Below are 18,217 nucleotides of genomic sequence, written 5' to 3' on the forward strand. Positions count from 1 at the left end.
CTCATCTTGTATTTACTTTAACGCGTAATTACGGTTTCCGGTCGCGATCTTGGCATTCCTCACGACGGAACTGTTACATACTTCGACGCGGAAATGCTACTCGCGGAAGGGAAATCAGATTTTCCTGCGGCTCTTAGGCTATCATTTTTCCACTCTATTTAGTGCATTAACTACCAATCGTGTGATAGACAGTTTTCTTTCTTTCTTTGCGACGACACTGTGGCATATTGAAATTTGTACCTCGTTTAATTATTAGGTTAGATCTTTGATTTGTATGTATTTTGTAAAGTGATTGCGCTGGTCTGGAAGTTCAACTGTCTTGTGATTAGTTTGTATCATGTAAATGATATTACTTTTTGATGTATTTCAATAGAGTAATATTAACGTAGATTATAGTTCGTGTGTTTTATTCTACGAAAGAGGAAATAAAGGAAATGTATGTATCAAATAATATATAGATGTATCCAATATTTGGAATTTCTCTACTTTTTGATATTTTATATAGCCGTAGAATACTCTTGGATCAGTAGTTATTTGTGAATTATACAAGTTGTTCATGGGTATTATTATTTCGACATAAAATTCAGTTTCATCAAGACAGACTTAATATACATTATTTTATGCATCCTGATGCATCTACGAAGGATTTTTTGTATTATTATATACCGTTTTATGAATACACGTTGCAATTCATTTGATGGGATAATCAACTGTAATATATTCAAATTACAAAATAATTAAATTTAATCTTCTAATTTTTCTAATTCCTCCACAAAACTATAAAACCTCCTTTACCAGAGATATCATAAAATTTTATTTAACATTCTTGACAATCTTCCTCCGAGTGATTAAACTCGGATATGGCTATATAATTATATATTTAAAGCAACTTCCGACTGTCAAGAAGTAAGAGGTACTAATAGAAGTTAAAACACAGCCAATTGCAAAAAAAAAATGCTATCAAATGATAAACAGGATATCGTACCGCTATAATAATAATCCGACAACTATAAATCCAAGATAATTCAAAGTACATTGGCTAACAACTCTTGATCCGTGTTTATCTGCGTTTGTTTTCATCTGCTTGCGTTTCGCAAGGTGCACCTATTAATAGGTGATCAGCGTATAGTTTAGACGTTGTCTAAACGGGATCATCGACCGAGTTCCCTTCTAACGAATCATGTCAACAGAAAAAGATTTCATTTGTATAACACTCGGATCGTGACTCGCGAAGATACTTAAACGCTCGTAACAATTTTTTGCTCGTATATTATTATGTATATTATACGAAACATTTTGAAATTTCACTAATATCGCAATGAAGCTGGACCATTATATTTTATGATAAACTAATTATGTTGGTACAACATGAAATTTGAAAAAAACCTGAAAATGTGCATGGATACTATAAAATGTTTAATGCAAGTACATATCTCGTAGAAATCACAAGTTTATATAGTTAATAGTTAATTATCTACTGTATTAGCAAGCCTCTATATTCAGTGTGAGATCATTTTTGCTACCTATTAGATGTTTATGATGGCTATTCGTGCGGTAATTTCTTACTGAAATGTATCGTAACTTTTATATACGTTTACAGATTGGTTTCAAGTTGTACCAACGTGATCGTGATAGTCGTGTCTCATCACGGTGTTAATAAAATTTCAAAATATTTTATACGATACGCACATAATAGTTCTTTATGGTAAGTGTCCAAATACTCTCGTGAACCACTGTACGTTTAAATTGGCGCGGTTCGATTCTAATTCGGAGCGGATGACGTTATTTGCAGGTAGTACATTTTGCAACTGCGTCTTTATATAAAATTGACCGTAAAACCGCGTTCACTTGCATAACCTGTATATACAAAATTACGTAATCGAATTTATCAGTAGGGCAGTTTATCCAAATCGAAATTCGGGTTAAGTAATCTCGCGGCTGGTTTCACAACTGTACGAACGCCTGCTCCTGTTGAGAACTGCATGAAAACGAAGTATCGACGTGTCCTCGTGGCGTGTAACTTCTCTATAAATTTTCCTTTCGCAAGTGCACACACAGGGAGAGCAACAGGTACAGGGTTAGCATGCGATATCGCTCGTAATTATTTGAACGCTCGGTTAATGCTTCGTATACGCACGACGATTTTTTTTTTACTGTTTAGTATCAGGGAATCGTAAAACACTCATCCTCCGGCATGATAAATATACTTAGTGGCAATAATTTCATCGAAATGGCACGGTGCTAAAATGGATAAGTTATCTTTATCATTCGAGAGAAATCTTGTTTCCATACATGTGGGCATATGGATGCAATGTTTATATACGCGTAGTTGGGTTTTGCTGGAAAGCAGAAGGTGCTGTATTAGTGACGGTAAAATCTAGATGAGTATATATATAGAGTGAACCAATAATTTTGCTTCTTCATTGACTTAATTATTTCATGCTCTTAAAATACGAATCAAATTTACTTACAAAAATTAAACTTTACCAATTCGATGATTCCAAGTTTACTTCCTTACGAAAAATAACGTCGAGTGACCTTGTAATTATGGATCGTTAAAATCATATAAATATCTGCTATTAAAAGTAAAAGAAGTATAATATATCATTAAAGAAACCATTCGTTTATATCTGTAAAAATAACGGATATAATCAAGGTCAAAAATCAAAGTTCCATCTGTTCACTCGACTCATAAAGTCTAAACCGAATTTAAAATTCACTGTTTATCGTATTGGGATATTTGCCAGTGATACTGTATACTGTCGAAGTTACATTTCGTCATGAATTCCTTCCTTATGAATGCTACACTGTTATCCGATTAAACGAATGAAATCGGTGCAGTCGCGGTATAGCGATTCGCAATATGGTATCTTATTGTGGCGATGAATATTATTAAACAGTCTTTAGGTTTATGGCCGCAATTACATGGTACGAGACGCATCCTCCGGCGGGGCCACTCTTGGCACAACTGGTGCCCCGAGCTCGACAACCTGGATCCTCTCGATAAAAAACAGATACCGTTCTATAAATCATTCATTGACTGTATATTAGACCGCTGGGCGGCGTTGGATCATTGGCAGTCTCATACATAGGTATGAACACGTTTGTATTCTTTTTCCTTCCAATCGCCAATTTTTTAACAATTTAGATCTTTATCAAATTTTTTTTAACGAACATCGTGATTTATCTTTTACTCGCCAACGATGCTTTTATCCTTATTAAAATTTTGATTGTTAGTTTTTTGTTAGTTTCGCGAAGATGATGGTCGATTTGCCTCAGATTATTTCGGATACTATAGAGTAAAAATCGTAACTTTCTTCGTATCTAATTGCTTGGAAGTTTCGAAAATCTCTAATTAGTAAAGTGTTTTTTTCGCTGTAAAATCAGTATAACGAGCAAAAGTAGATAATATCAAAGTTTTTAATCGGTTCTTTCACTTTTTCATCGACTAATTAGAAGTTCAGCGTTAATGCGGAATCGTTGATTGAAATTTTGCAACACGATCGAAACTATCTTTCTTCGAGTGAAAACAGCTCAACTTGAAATCCACAACTGGTTTATTAGTTACATTTGTCGATCAGTTTTCCTGCAATTTTCAGTCCTCCTTACACAAACATGTGATCTCTTCTGCTTGATAAACTTTAGAAACGCGATTTCTCTACTTTCTTTGATTAAAAGCAGCATACTATTTTAGAAAATTGTTTAAACGTTGGAACAAATGGCGCTGGCTGTCTAGATAGAATTTCATCCTCGAGGTCACTTAGTTTTCATAACGTGGAATTAACTTGTAACCGAGCGTTGTTGCGACCAAGAATAATGCACTTTCTGACGATTAATTTTAGAAAGACTAACATTTGTTCCAATCTTAAATTATTTCCTAACAAAAAGCAAAAATCGAAGAATTAAACGTCCGCTCTAATAGCAAATTCGAAAAATGTTCACTTAAGAAATTCCTATAAAATAAAGTCGATCGATTCGTTCCCCGAGCGTCTCGTAACTCGTACACTCGCGTGTTTTTCAAACTTAAGTCACCTCGCAACAAAAAGAAGTCACTGGAAAAATCAAACCTTTTGCATTCTAATACCAAAGACGAAGAAATGTTCGATTAAGAAATTTCTCTAAAATAAAGTCGTCTTCCGAGCGATTCGTAACTCGCCCATAGACGCAAAAGAGTTAAGGAACGGAAGTCGAAGTGCAGTTTAACGTGTCGAGAGTGAAACGCTGGCAAACAGGATCCTCACGCACGCCGGCGAACGTGTCCATTTGCGAGCGGATATTTCCTCCAATTTGCAACCCGTATTATTATCTGGTTGCATCGCGTTTCGTATCTTACCGAGCGTAGAATCATTCCGAAATCCCGTCCACGCGATCCATAAAGTATCCGCCACGGGAAATCTCGCGTCCATCGCAGCTCAAATTTGCAATCACGCTACACGTGGCCGTGCCATGGACGCTCAAGAGATAGTCCGCAATTACGTCGCCAGTATACAACGCTGGTTAGCTGCGGGGTTAATTGTGCGATCGAGATAAATATCGCGATCTTATCGCGAAACGATTAAGCCCCAAAGAGACCTTAAGCTTTTTCCTCTGATACGCGATCTCTCGTTGGCAATGGCTAGTTGTACGTTCTTTCTTCTCTTTCTTCGACGCGTACGTGTACATATTTCCCTTATCCCTGTTGCTTCTTCTTTGATCTACAAGATGTTTCAAAAATTCGGTGTCAAACTTTGGGAGCGCGTGGTAAACGAAAACAAGAAGAAAAGGATCTTAACGCGCGTGGATTCAAAGGTGATTCATTTTGGAGTTACAAGACGTTCTCACGATCGAATGTTACAGGCGAGAAATATGTGATAACATCGTGATTATATCTCCTGTCTTTTGTAGAAGGCCAATTAGGTACAACATATTGTCAGTGGATTCTACATCAGAATTATCTTCCCGTACGATTTTTAGATTAAATATGTGCTTTTGTCTACTTTTTGAACATCTCAAAAACACGAATAATATTATTTACATAAATTATATATCAGGTTATTCCCCTTTCCAACTATATCGTATCAAACTTCCTACTATCATTATCGATATATCGTATCGCTTGTTTTTAACCAACGAGTGACATAAATATCAGAAAATTAACGAACTTGTGTTTTTCCTGCGTGATTCCCGATTATGATCATATAACAGCATAAGAAACCTGATCGCGTGTGCATTTATCGAGTAAATCGTCAGCTCAAGCGCAGTAAACTCAATACACGCTGATACGACGTATTATACCAATGTCATTCAGTTTACATTTGCACCTACGATTAGTAATAGCTTTTTGCTTATTTTATCGAGCGCTACATGCTCGCATAGTTCGACGCCAACTTTCTGAAACACCCTGTATTCGGGCCCTGCTTTTCGCCGTGGATCTCTTTCTTCGGAAGATCGTTTAAGAATTCCCGGCGCGTGCGCGTGCAGTCACGTGAGTTCCTTCGACACAATGAATACACCATCGGAGTTCGGAGCGCTCGTATTTTCAGCCTCAGCAACAAGGCGTCACGAGGAGGAACGAACGAGAGAAATACGAATGTGAGATGGAAAAGGAAGGGCAAGAGGGACGATAGGGTGAAAAATAGAGTTACACCGAGAAGACGGGTCAGAGAAACAAAATGTGGAGAAAAATAAGCATCCAATGTGTGCTGTATGTTGAGGTTGGACCAGGGGGAAGATGAGAAATGCGCGGTAGAACGAACACGGAAAAAAGGAGACGAACGGCGTGTAAAAGACAGAGAACACGCGTATATTGGAAGAAGAAGCAAGAAGAAAGGGAGAAGATGATCGTTGAGTGGGGGAAAGGGCGCGCAAAGGATATAGCCGAATGCATCTGACTAATCAGGGGCTAACGGCCGCGACGAGCAAATGGAAAAGCGGCCGTGTGTCGTCCACCCTAACGAAACGCGACAGTGATGTACAGGCCGGAAAATTAAAAGAAGCGCGCCGCGAAGCGGTATAGTTCAAACTTGTTTTAGACGTGTTCCACTCGCGTCCTCTGCGCGCCGCGAGGAATGTAGATGCGCTTTTACGAAATTTCGTTATTTATAGCCCGGCGGCGTACTTACTTGGTCATCGGCTTTCCTTGTCGGTTCACAATGCAGCTGCTCTTAGAGTATAATGACACCGTGACTGCTCGAGTTTATACGCATGATTCGGTAGTTTTCAATGGATACGTACTGCGTGGTTTTCGAGCTGTTTTTTTCGAACGTAATGGAAACCTTTTTCTAAACACGATGGATGTTTTTAAGGATTTCGTTTAATAATCGTAGAAATGTATTAATACGTTGGTATTTTTGATATTAGATTTTCATTATACTTTGCGAAAGTATCAGACTCTATCGTTAGACCTATCCTTTGCCTAAATGTTGTAACTAAAGCGTATATAACGTAATTCTACGAAACCATTCCATTTGAAAAGAATATTTTCATGACGAGTTGTAAGAAGACTCGCTTACAAATGATCCTATCGATTCAACTATCGACACAACTAACGAAACGATACCTTTAAGAAGAAGAATGATTTTCGATTTACAGTCTACCGAAGATCCATCGAAAACTGTTTTGTCTCTTTAAAAACCAAAATGCCATCTTCTCCTTTTTTTTTTTAAGTATCCAAGAACTAATATCAAACTATTAGCAATAGCAAGAACCAATATCAGTAATAGATAAACAAAACTAACGCGCTAATAACAACAAACGTGAGGTCAATATCTTCGTTACAGGTTTCCTCCTTGAACACTTTCGGTCTGAACATCGTAACGGGGTTTCGCAAGAGCGCTTGAAATGATACCGAGTATGAAACGTGCAGACGTGACTAACGTAGTTTCATTAACGTCGAAGGGGGCCTTTTCTTTCTCTCACGTTGCCGTTTGATATAGTAATTCCTCCCCGATGCCACGAGGACGTGGGAGTCGTGGTTGGGAGAACGGGCGTCGTCCTGCAACGTGCACCAGTCTACGACTACTACCCTATCTAGTTGTTGTCGGCCAGTCATGGGTCAGTGAATCTCAATTCCTAGTCACGAATCTGAATACCGGTGGGCGTGTGCGCTCCTTTAAGGCCGACTTGCGTTTACACTATATAGCAGGAAGTTCCAGCGTTTAAAATACATTCATCGAGCAGAAAATCTTCGCGAAGCGCAACAAGTTTATCTCCCGACGATAATGCGTTCAATTTCCTTTTCATGCTTGTAATGGGATGCTGGTCGTTTTCAATAGCGATAAAAAAAGTTCGAAACAAATCAGGTTTTTCTGTGGACGCGCTGTTTCCCTTTGTTCTTTTCGTTTTATTACGCGGAATAAATTGCATTTATTGCGATCGGGAGAATGGATTTGTTGTTAGTGTTCGTTGTGTAAGGTACTTCGCATTAGTTGAGCAAACGAAAATTTAAATATCCAACAGGAAAAGGATCAATTAAGGAAATTAGATGTCATGGTAGTTTATTTCGTATCCTTATTTTGATTCTAACATTTCGGTAAAGCGATTACACGTTATCAATTTATTTTACGATATTGTTAAATAAAATTATGATTTTTTAACGGGTCAGTTGCATCGAGAATTGCAACCCACGTTCTATTTTTTTAAATTCGAAAGGCCGAGGTCACGTTACTCGTGGAATAAAGCACGAAACTATCGAATATGAAATCAAACTACCATGCTCTTAAACGAACGAAGAAATAAATAGGTAGATTAAAAAAAAAGATACGTAAAACTTATCTTCCAACGATATAAATCTGCTTATCGCGAAGAGAAAATAGAAACGATTATTACCAATGATAATACGCTTTCGAACGTTTATACTTTCAAATGTGCGCAAAAACTATTTTTACACATCGATTAAGAGAATTAAGTGGATACACGAGCTAATTACCATGTTTGCTCAACTTCAAACTTTAAATTACGTTTCTTTCTTCGTTTCACTTTTCCTTTGATATCAACAGTATCGGAAGATCTTGCTCAAGATACCTGTATAAGTATGTACGTTTGATCGCTATGCGTGGTTGAAAACACTCTAGCGCTCAATAACCCACAGTTTCGAGAATTACTCTTGAAGACGTAAACGTCGGTTTCTGCATGGTCCGCTAAGTAAAACACGAGAACTGTTGCGTGCAGAGCGGATGCCATGGCTATCGTGCATTTTAGCGAGGATCGTTCGTTATAATTGCTTCTAACCATATGGTGGAATCGAACTCGGAAATAGTTTCTGGTCCAGAGGGGAGAAGCTCTATCAAACTCTCTCGGCATATTCTCTGATACACGTGAAACAGAAACCGAGATACGGATAACGAACGTTTAAAGTTGAAAAACGCGATAGAAGATAGCCGAAAGGTCTACTACGTTTCATTGCAATAAACTTTAGTTAAATGGTCTTTTGTATTTAATTAAAATATCATAATGCTTCTTACTTTGGCTCTGTTTTACTTGCTGATCCACCGATTACTCCGGTAAACTTCTTCGAAAGCATAAAATGAACATCCACTTTCAAAGTCAACGATAATGATTCAAACAAGTAAAATATGCATGAACTTGCGTAGAAGGAATCGTGAAAATTCATGAATACGTTTTTAGCGAATGTTATTAGCCTCGGTAGAAGGGGAACGTTACTTACATCTCGCTCTCTCGTTCTTCTTTTCATCCTTCTCGCGTATTTTTCAAAGCGCGAAGAAAAACGTGCCGTTGGTTTTAATAACGTTTTTTACCTGATTTCGTGATTCATGTTGGGCTTTGGTGAAACGTTGCCGGCGCGATGCGTGAACAAGAGCGATTTTCGATCTCGTTACGGATCAGCGTGATGTCTGTGTAACGAGCTCTCCACATGGAAAAGTCAAGAAAGAGTCGAAGACCAAGCTGGAGGGAAAGATCTTGATACTAGATTCGCGGTTCTGTATGCTCGTTAGATGCGGCATAAGCACGCTGCGTGTCTCCTCCTTGGATTCCACCTCAGCGCTCGCGCAAACGTCCCCTCTCTGTCACCGATACCGACGATTTCCACGGCTTCGACCTGCTAGAAATTCGAATTAACTACGGTAGAACTAAAGTAAATTTATTTGAATTTAATTTGGTGGAAATTTAGATTATTTATTAAAGGATTCAGTTACAGTTACCTTAGTTAGCACTGCGTTCTTTGCATTACTTTAGACATAAACGTGTTTCTTTAACGTGAACAAGTTTCTTAAGTTTCAGGGAAATTCAGAACGGTCGTTGGTATACATAATTTCTTATTTTGCGTGTGTATGTGTGTGTCTTGTGTCGTATGTATATTAAGATTTTGTTAAAAAGGAAATACGAGCTGGCGAAATCTTGTGTAGTTCAATTAGTAAGATGATTTAAATGCTTGAACTTGAAATGGTCTTTGTTTGTGGGAATTCCGTAAAGAAACAAGAATCGAGGGAAAATGTTAGGTGGCGCTCTACATGTTGTGGGAAAGGAAATTGCTCATCCTTGTCTGAGCTATGTTGAACTCGTGTGAAATTATTATTACGATGGTGAAATATTATGTCATATTGTATCATACTTAAAACGAATCACGTCTCCGCACAGCGTTAGAAATAGGACATTGATATACGTAGAAAATTCTTTTCGATTTTCCATTATTAATACTTAAATACGTAAGAACTGATAAACTTCATGAAAAAACCATCTGTCCTTAAATAACCAATTGATTCATTTTTCGCACAATCACGCCGGATAGAATAATTTTTTTTTTTTTATTTGAAAATCAACGCGAACATTTTTAACAAAGTAACGAAAGGCAAGAACGATCGTAAGTAATAACATTTCACGGCAAATAAAGCAACGTCATGGCCATAATAAATGTTCCATGAAAACAATCTTACTGCAACTAATTTACAAGATAAAATCGTTAAAATACCATGAAATAGAAAGAATATTCGTTGGTACATTCATCTTCCTCTATCGTCCTTAATTTGTTTTACAAACTTAGTCGTTAACATATTTACGTACTCGCCAGTATATCACCGTTCGCTTTACGCTTTCCACGTTCCGCAATTAGTATTCACTCTTAGGCGCATACTAAAATCGCCTAAGATTCTCCTCGAAGGTAGGCGAATAGCTGGAAAACAAAGAAGACACGCAATACATTACGGAAGTGCTTAACATCGCTAGTATCCTGTTATAGGGGTAAGGTGTTCCCCCTTTCCTTCGTAACCCACGTGTCACGGTCACGCAAGTCTTCGACATCGTTCAACGAAGATTTTCCTAACAACGTGTTTTCAGTAATAATGGCAAACGAATCTCTTCTCCGTTAGCCCATTAAGAACCAAGATTGACAGATGCAATATTAGATAACAGAATTTGTTAATGTAAATTGTCTGAAGAAAGTTGCAGATGAAACGATGTTCCAGCACAACATCGGTTCTTAATAGGCTAACCGTTTCACCCCAAAGTAGAATCTCCTGTGCGTTTGTGCACGCGCTTTCAGTAATAATGAAAAACGAATTTTTCCCGCGCTTGATCGTTTCGCCAAAGAGGAATCTTCCCTGCGTTTGCGCGTGCACCGTGTTAACATTCCCTTTGAACTATTACGGTCTATTACAGTAATATCGGTAATTCAATAAGATGAACCATCAAATCGGAAGTAAATTGAATAGCACGTGCATCGCGTGGGACTCGAAGAACCTAATTATGTGTTGCGTTTCAGTGTCAAGAATAGCCAGACATTCGATAGCGGCGATTAATTTTACAAATTGCGAGCATATCCTAGGAAAGAAGATTATGTTGCCCCTTCTTCTATCTTACGATATTCTCTTCGTTGTTTCTTTTCATCCCATAAATGGCTGCATAATCTCTCCTTTCTCGCTTAATATCTTTTTTCCAAGGAGTTTTTTTTTCGTTCTACGGGAAACGCAAGGTATAGTAATTTCACTGGGCAACTCGGGTCACGCTTGACCAGCCTTGAGTCGGTTGCCTAGGCGGGCTATACTCGCCATAATACTCGCCACTCTTCCATCCCAGACAAGACTTCATAACCTCTGTAACCAGCATAACCACCATGACCATCGTGCTATGGAGGACTGGTATGGGAGTTGCTTTCGTATTATATAATACACGTAGACGCGGCAGAAAGTACGAGTCTATGTGGAAAGTGGCGTATCACGAGCAGGTGTTGCCCCCGGGGATGTATCATCAAGGGCTATCCTCAGAAAGAAACTTTTGTTTCGATCGAAAGGGAATCTCTTAAACCTAAAAATCGCGATTAAATCGCTCTGATGATCGGGTATATAAAATCACTTTCCAACCTGTTATAGATATTCTATATATATATATATATGTGTGTGTGTGTGTGTGCGCGCGCGTGTGTGTCCTCTGTATTTATCGTTCAATTAATACAAAACGATGTAACACGATACGAAATTAAAGTATACACGGCCGTGTAAGTAAAGATACGAAGCGTAGTATAAATCTATAGTGTAATGTGGATGCGGAATGGAAAAAGGGCGGTTGTACCAGGCAAGTGTACCGGGATCGTATCGCGGTGAGCGCAACGAACAGGAATCAGGAAAAGAGAAGACGCGAAAGGGACGTCGTTCGCGCGCGCGCGAGAGAGAGAGTGAGAGAGAGAGAGAGAGAATGAAGTTGAAGTGGAGAAGAGCGGTACTGGCGAAGATGTGGAGGGAAGAAAAAAAGAAGAAACAGGACAGTTAGAGCGAAAGGGAGAAGAAGAAACAGCGATAATAGGAAAGAGCGAGAGAAATAATAAAATGGTGGAGCATATACACCCTGGCGGGACCTGGTAAAGACTCCTCCTACGCGACAATGTGGACAAGACCGGATTCACAATATATCGCACCTTCCAACGAGATAGCGTATAAGGCGCTATTTCACATACAAATACTCGTGGTGCACTTAGTGCGGCACAGGTACGGGTTCGAACACCGGCTAACACCCACGCCTTTAGTTCAGTCACGGAGCCATATGCAGCAACTATTCTGCACTCTCTCTCTCTCTCTCTCTCTTTCTCTCTCTCTCTCTTTCTCTTTCTTTTTCTTTCTCATTCTCTTCCTCTTTCTCTTTCTCGCACGGGCTAATGTATCCTCCAGAGATCCTACGATTCTACGGTATAGTAGAACGTAGCGTGCCTTCAAGATTTCCTATCTATGCCGCGGAAATTCGAATCCCGTGTATTACATGCCGTTTATTGGGGAATATTTTATTTGGAAATCGATAGAATTCGATTGTGTTGGAATTGCTGCTTTCAATTGAAACAGCAGTTACAATAACAATAACAATTATAGAAGAATAAAATGCAGAAGAATATTCTAACATCTTCAGTTTCTGTTCGATGCGTTACAATTTATTTAAAGAGGATTTCAGAATAGCCAACATTTTTATAATATCGATCCGCGTTGTTAGTTTCACTTTTGGCTATTAGAATGCTTCGTTATATATGTAAATGTTTGAAAAATATGGCAAGGTTTTGAGATTACGAAGCATATTCAATTTATAACGCGTCTTCCTTCTTAATTTAGGTGTCCTGATTTTACAAAGTGACACGATGTTTTTAATTTTAAAATGGACACAGAAAATGGCCATTGAGAATGATCTTCGTGCATCCAAAGATTAGAAGATTTTCTTTGTCTTATTCTGGTACGGTTTTTGGGTACCTTGATGTAAGAAGATTCGCCGGTGTATTGCGCGATTCTGCTGAATAGTCCGTCTGAAATCGATTGGCCGTTCAAGTTCTTTATCTACCAGGAACAATATCACGAGAAACCTCAGAAAGCGGACGAACAAGACATAAAGTAGCAGTCTGGATAAATGGTGGTGGGAGGTTATTCGTCAATAGCCTTGAGCGATCAATTGATTCCGGATAGACTTTAGTGTTTCTACATAGAACAAAGCTTTTATATCCTTTGTATGTTCTATCTTACAGAAATCTCAGATCGGCCTATTCTTGAAATTTTCATTTGCATTTTCATTAAAAATCTTTCATTGCAACTACCAAAACTATTTTGACTATGTACCAAATATTGTATACCGAGTTCTCGTATTATTATTTATAGTGAATATTAAACAGGAAATTATTTAGATGAAAATAATGAAATTAGTTTTCTTCGCGTCATTTCACGGATAAAAGAAAGAGAAAAGAATCCATCATTTGGCCGATTACGGAATAACGTTCAGATCACCCGGTACGTGAGGATAGACAGGGTTCTAAGTATAGTGATCGTCAATACACATAGTCGGACACAGTAGATGTGGACGTACACAGTACAGACACGGAGAGTCTTATGTGAGGACGAAGCTCGCATGACGGCAATGACCCAGGACTGGCCTTGCGTTTCTTTCATCTTTCCGCCTTCTCCGAATTACATTCGATTAAACCGTCACGTTGCGACGTGTTCCGCTATAAAGCCACTATATTCTAGAACTGTTAGAATAATCCTTTTTAACCGGCCTATACTATCTCGCGAATATCGTTTATACTATTAGAAGAAAATTACCCCTCGAATGGAATATTTTAATTACACTAACAATAAGAAATAGAAGCTGGAGGAACCCATTAGGTATTTTGCTCTTGACCAGGATAAATGTAGTAGTTTTTAACGTAATGGATGTGGTGATGTTTGAAAAGGCAATATACTTTTCAAATTCCAGTACCGTCGTTAAGTAAAGCTTTTATGGCGAACTCTCGCCACTTATAGGTTTCTTAATAGCTTTCTTTTTTGTCACTGTCAATCTTTATTTTCTGATAGCTCGCAAACTACTTTCATCGTATTTAACATTTAACTACAGACCTTTCGCCTCTAAGAAAATTCTTATGTCATTATATAATGTAGCGAAGCGATCATTATTTCGATAGTATAAGACCTTAACAAATAAATACGTATATCATCATCATCCATGGTAGTATATATATTAATACGCAACGGATTAAGGATTTACAATTTCATCATATTTAGATGATACGATATTTATCGTAACTAGGGAAGTTGACTTTGAAGATTGTACGTCTTTGCATATTCTTCTCGAACATATAAATTTCCCATAAATACATCAAAATCTACGGTCTGCTTCTAACAATGAATTTGATATTGCTTATCAACTGCCTAAACATCTACGAACTTTTATTGAATTCTAAACGACCAATGTCACCGGATTTCCAAATGGCTTATCACAAACGCTAATCTCTTTCGGTCCAGGCGAACGTGCATGATCGATAATCAGGAAAGGACCGGTGCTTTCCTCACGGTACAACGATCGACGAGAAATTCTCATTGTTCGTTCGCCGATGCACATGATCTCCGATCACGATCGAAGTTGTGACGTCACGGAAGATAATTGCCAATGGCCAAGGAAAGAGCACAGAGTTTATAGCTGTTTTCTTCTTACTTTGTCCTGTTATGAATTACAATTTAACGGAGCCAATGGCGTACCCTGTTTCCTTCTAAAGGATTAGCTAAATGAACCGCTACCTTAGGGTCGTCGGGCCAACTAGATACTGATCTCGATTTATGACTCGTATAATACACCGCTGCGACAGATCAAAGAATAAGATTGCTTGGATCTGAAGGTATTCGTGATTGGTGAATTTATATAATGTGCAACTAATTACACGTGTTTAGAGTGGTACCTGACAGCTCTAGACAGCTTCCACTTTGGAATAATTATTTTCTGTTTATCTCGAATTCGATTGAACGTTTGTTTTGTGATTTTTACTATCGTGATCTGTTTTTTCAGAAGCTGTTTTCGTTTTGTTATTGGTTACGTATACAGGATGATATATCTTTGGAAATTACATAAGTACGCAGAGATATTGTATGGTTCGAAGGTAAAAAGAAGTTTCAACAAAAATGTAGATTTTCTTCAAATTTTCTTCGTTTTGAAGATAGAAATGTTTATCGGTATCGATCAAGTTTCAAGTGAATAGAACTAGCACAGTAGAAGTGGCTGGATTTGAATTCGGATTAGGTTCGGTCGTTTTAAGTCATTCTGACTTGGTCACAAGAATCTTGAAACGAGATGGAAAACTTCATTCAGAAAATTATTTTGTATGTACTGTATATGCACATTAAAACATTAAATTAATTAACTTATATTTCGTAACGTTTCAAGTTCGTGAGAAAGTCAGTATATTAGAACACATTTATCAGAAATGCAATTAAAAATCAGAATATACGAATATACACATGAATATATGCGTGGTTTCTGATAGGATCAGAGAAAAATGAATTAGTAAAAATGAATTATTAAATAGAAAAATATACTCGTTACAAATGTAGAAAAAAGTTATGCATATTTATCGAAATAATCGCTGTGCAATTAATTTTGAAATACACAATAACGTGTCCAATTTTTCGATCACTAAACTTTCAAATCGTCCTTTGTGCTATATTTACGACCACATGTGCTTCCATTATCCAGAGTACTTGATTGTTCGCCGATGTTCAAGGGAAATCGGCCAGCAAAAGTGTATCATCGATCCAAACCCATTAGAAACTCTATTCAGAACGCGATAATACATCAATATAAAATCAGAATACATTTCGTTCAATGACTAACCGAAGGAACGCTAATAGAGCTTTATTTCGGCCTACATTTCAGAGTGGTCCTTCCCCGGTCTGCCTACACGGTTTCGCTTTCATTCATCGTGCGTCCTCGTGCCACTTCTCTCAGCGAAAAGGACCCGTTGTAATTATGCGTAGAACAAAGATCGAACCTCCAAGGTGCCGTTTAAAGGGGTCCTTAAACTGGCGTAAACGTTTTCAAAAGCAAACGTGGAATGTTTACGTACTGTAACGTGGGTTCCTTTCTTTGGAGAATGGTTTTGTGTGTTTATATGAAGTGTTTCTAAAAGTAAAATTACTACTCAGACATGTATGACTTACTAGAGAATTTTGAAAGGAATATTTTTTGCTATATTATATATATTTGTTAATAACGAAGTTAAAAAGAAGAGAAAGTTTTCAACAGTTTCAAAATTGAAGTGCGATAATGAAATAACATAGCCTTTACATCAAACAACTTTCTAACTATTTTTCACCCAAACTATTATCAAAATCTCGCAAAACCTTCTACTGTGCTACAAAATGCTCATCTATAGACACTCAAAATTTTTCAAAAGCTAATTTGCTATCAATTAATATACTAAAAAATATACCATGATCGTACCAGACATATTTTTATCGTACGTAAAATGTCCCTTTTCCACTTTGCTTCCCTTTCATTCCCTTTCATAGTCTCTCAGCTTACTGTTTCATCATCACGTGATGTACATTTACCGCAACTGCAACATTTACTGCATTGATGAAACAATCCTATGGGTTCTAGAGTGTCGTAAATGAGAGCAACGTCTCGTGGACGTAGATTAAAATTGATCGATCAAAATCTGTGAATATATCGTAAAGAAAGGCAGAGATACATAGAAGTCGGAGAGAAAAGAGAGAACTAGCCGAGAGCATGGACAATTTAACTGAGTAATTTGCGCCAGCGAGGTCGATGAAACCTTCGACCTCGCTTAAACGTTTCTCGGCCACTGAATGGAAGCTACCGTTGGTTGCTGGTGTCGCTGTTGCTGTTTCTGCGGCGAGAGCGTAGGCTGATAGGCCAATCAGACAATAGCTAATCCATTCTTGTTCCGCTCTCTCGTGGACCACGAAGTTGCAAAGGATTGTGTCAACTTTTCTAACTTGCTTCTTTCCGCCGAATTAGTAGGCGACAATGTCATTTCTATTTGCAGAACAGAATTGTTCTCTTCTCTCTCTTCTTGCTTAGAATGTCCTACCTAGCATTTTTTCATTTTTCAAAATGTGTTGAAATGATTGAAATTACTCGTGCTTTTTTTTTATTCTTTTAAATGAAAGTTAAAAATATTATACAGGCTGTTACAAAATAACGACTAAATATTTTTAATCGAAAGAAGAAGGAGAATGACCACAGAAAGATACAACTTTTGGATAGAAATGGAAATGGTAACCGAATCTGACGTTGTTGAATAATTATGGAATACTTGTGCGAATTGGATGGCAATTTGTGCGAGACGATTACATATTTTCTGAATTAGAATTTTTATCGCCGGCTAAGGTACTAGGTCTGTTAATTATTTTCATGATTTTTTAGTTGGTAACATAAACGAGTGAGTCATTACACAATGGCTTGATTTGATGTATTACGTAATAGGTCCTTCGACTAATTCGAGTAAGTTTCACTCTAGAATCTTCTAATTGTGGAACTGACATCGTTCTAATTGGAATACAAGTTAGGTGTTAAAGAGAATTTCTGGATCGCAAGAATAATATTTTGGCACATTTTCCCTCGTCATATAGGAACGGTATCTTACATCTGCGAAAATTATTTTCCACCGACTTATACAAATTTGGATGCCTAAAAATACACAGGCGGAATTCGCCTGTACTTTGCGACATCTTGTCTCGATATATTTCTTTACGGCACAAGAAAGCAGCAGCGCAGCAGAGACATGTGCGAATTCTTGTCTGTATCTGGTCTGCCCACGCATCTCATCGGTGCACACCTGCGATATTTTCTCTCGATACAATATTACCCATTCGTATAAAATATTTCCCTTGTATACTGCTTTAGAAATTTCTCCGTATAAAATTTGCGAAGCTTTCACAGCTCTCGCTCTTACAATTCACTTATCAATATCGCTTGAAATGTTAAGAGTAACGTAACAGATATTATTAAAATTCTGAACGTGTATTGTACCAGTAATTGTAGTATGATAATGGTCTGGTCGATTTGTGAAGTCATTTTGGTGTCGCGGCACGTGGACTAGGTTATTTTTACGTAGGTGGCATGCTAGGTGAATACAATGATCCTGCATTACAACGTGGTTATCTAATCAACAGATTATCTATTACGCATTGAAAATAAATCGCGTGTACGGGTCCCGTTGTACCTTTTCGTTCAATGAATTATTAATTACGGTCTTCGAATTTTCTATGCTTCGAACTCGCTTTCGTTTCGACCAAGAAAACAACTTATAACGTTTAAAATTCGGCATACGAACAATCGTTCTTTCGTATGTTCCTTAAATTAAAGATTTTTCTCTTTGAAGCTTAAATTTAAGAAATTTCTTAACGATAGAAAAATATGATTCAAAAGGAAAGTGACATAAAGAACGCACGAGGGCTGAGGTCAATGTTTTGTTCTTGTTAGTGGCTTCGATTCTCAGATTACCGTAGATCATCATACTCGATTA

At 37.7% G+C, this 18,217-nt stretch overlaps 1 protein-coding gene across 5 annotated transcripts in view; it reads left to right on the top strand.

Moving 5' to 3' along the window:
* LOC122568329 (probable serine/threonine-protein kinase dyrk2) overlaps positions 1–18,217 on the top strand; it is a 270,663-nt gene that overhangs the window by 37,581 nt on the left and 214,865 nt on the right. The gene's annotated exons all lie outside the window — the stretch shown is intronic.

Source organism: Bombus pyrosoma, linkage group LG6 (assembly GCF_014825855.1).
Source record: "Bombus pyrosoma isolate SC7728 linkage group LG6, ASM1482585v1, whole genome shotgun sequence".
Taxonomy (NCBI): Eukaryota; Metazoa; Arthropoda; class Insecta; order Hymenoptera; family Apidae; genus Bombus; species Bombus pyrosoma.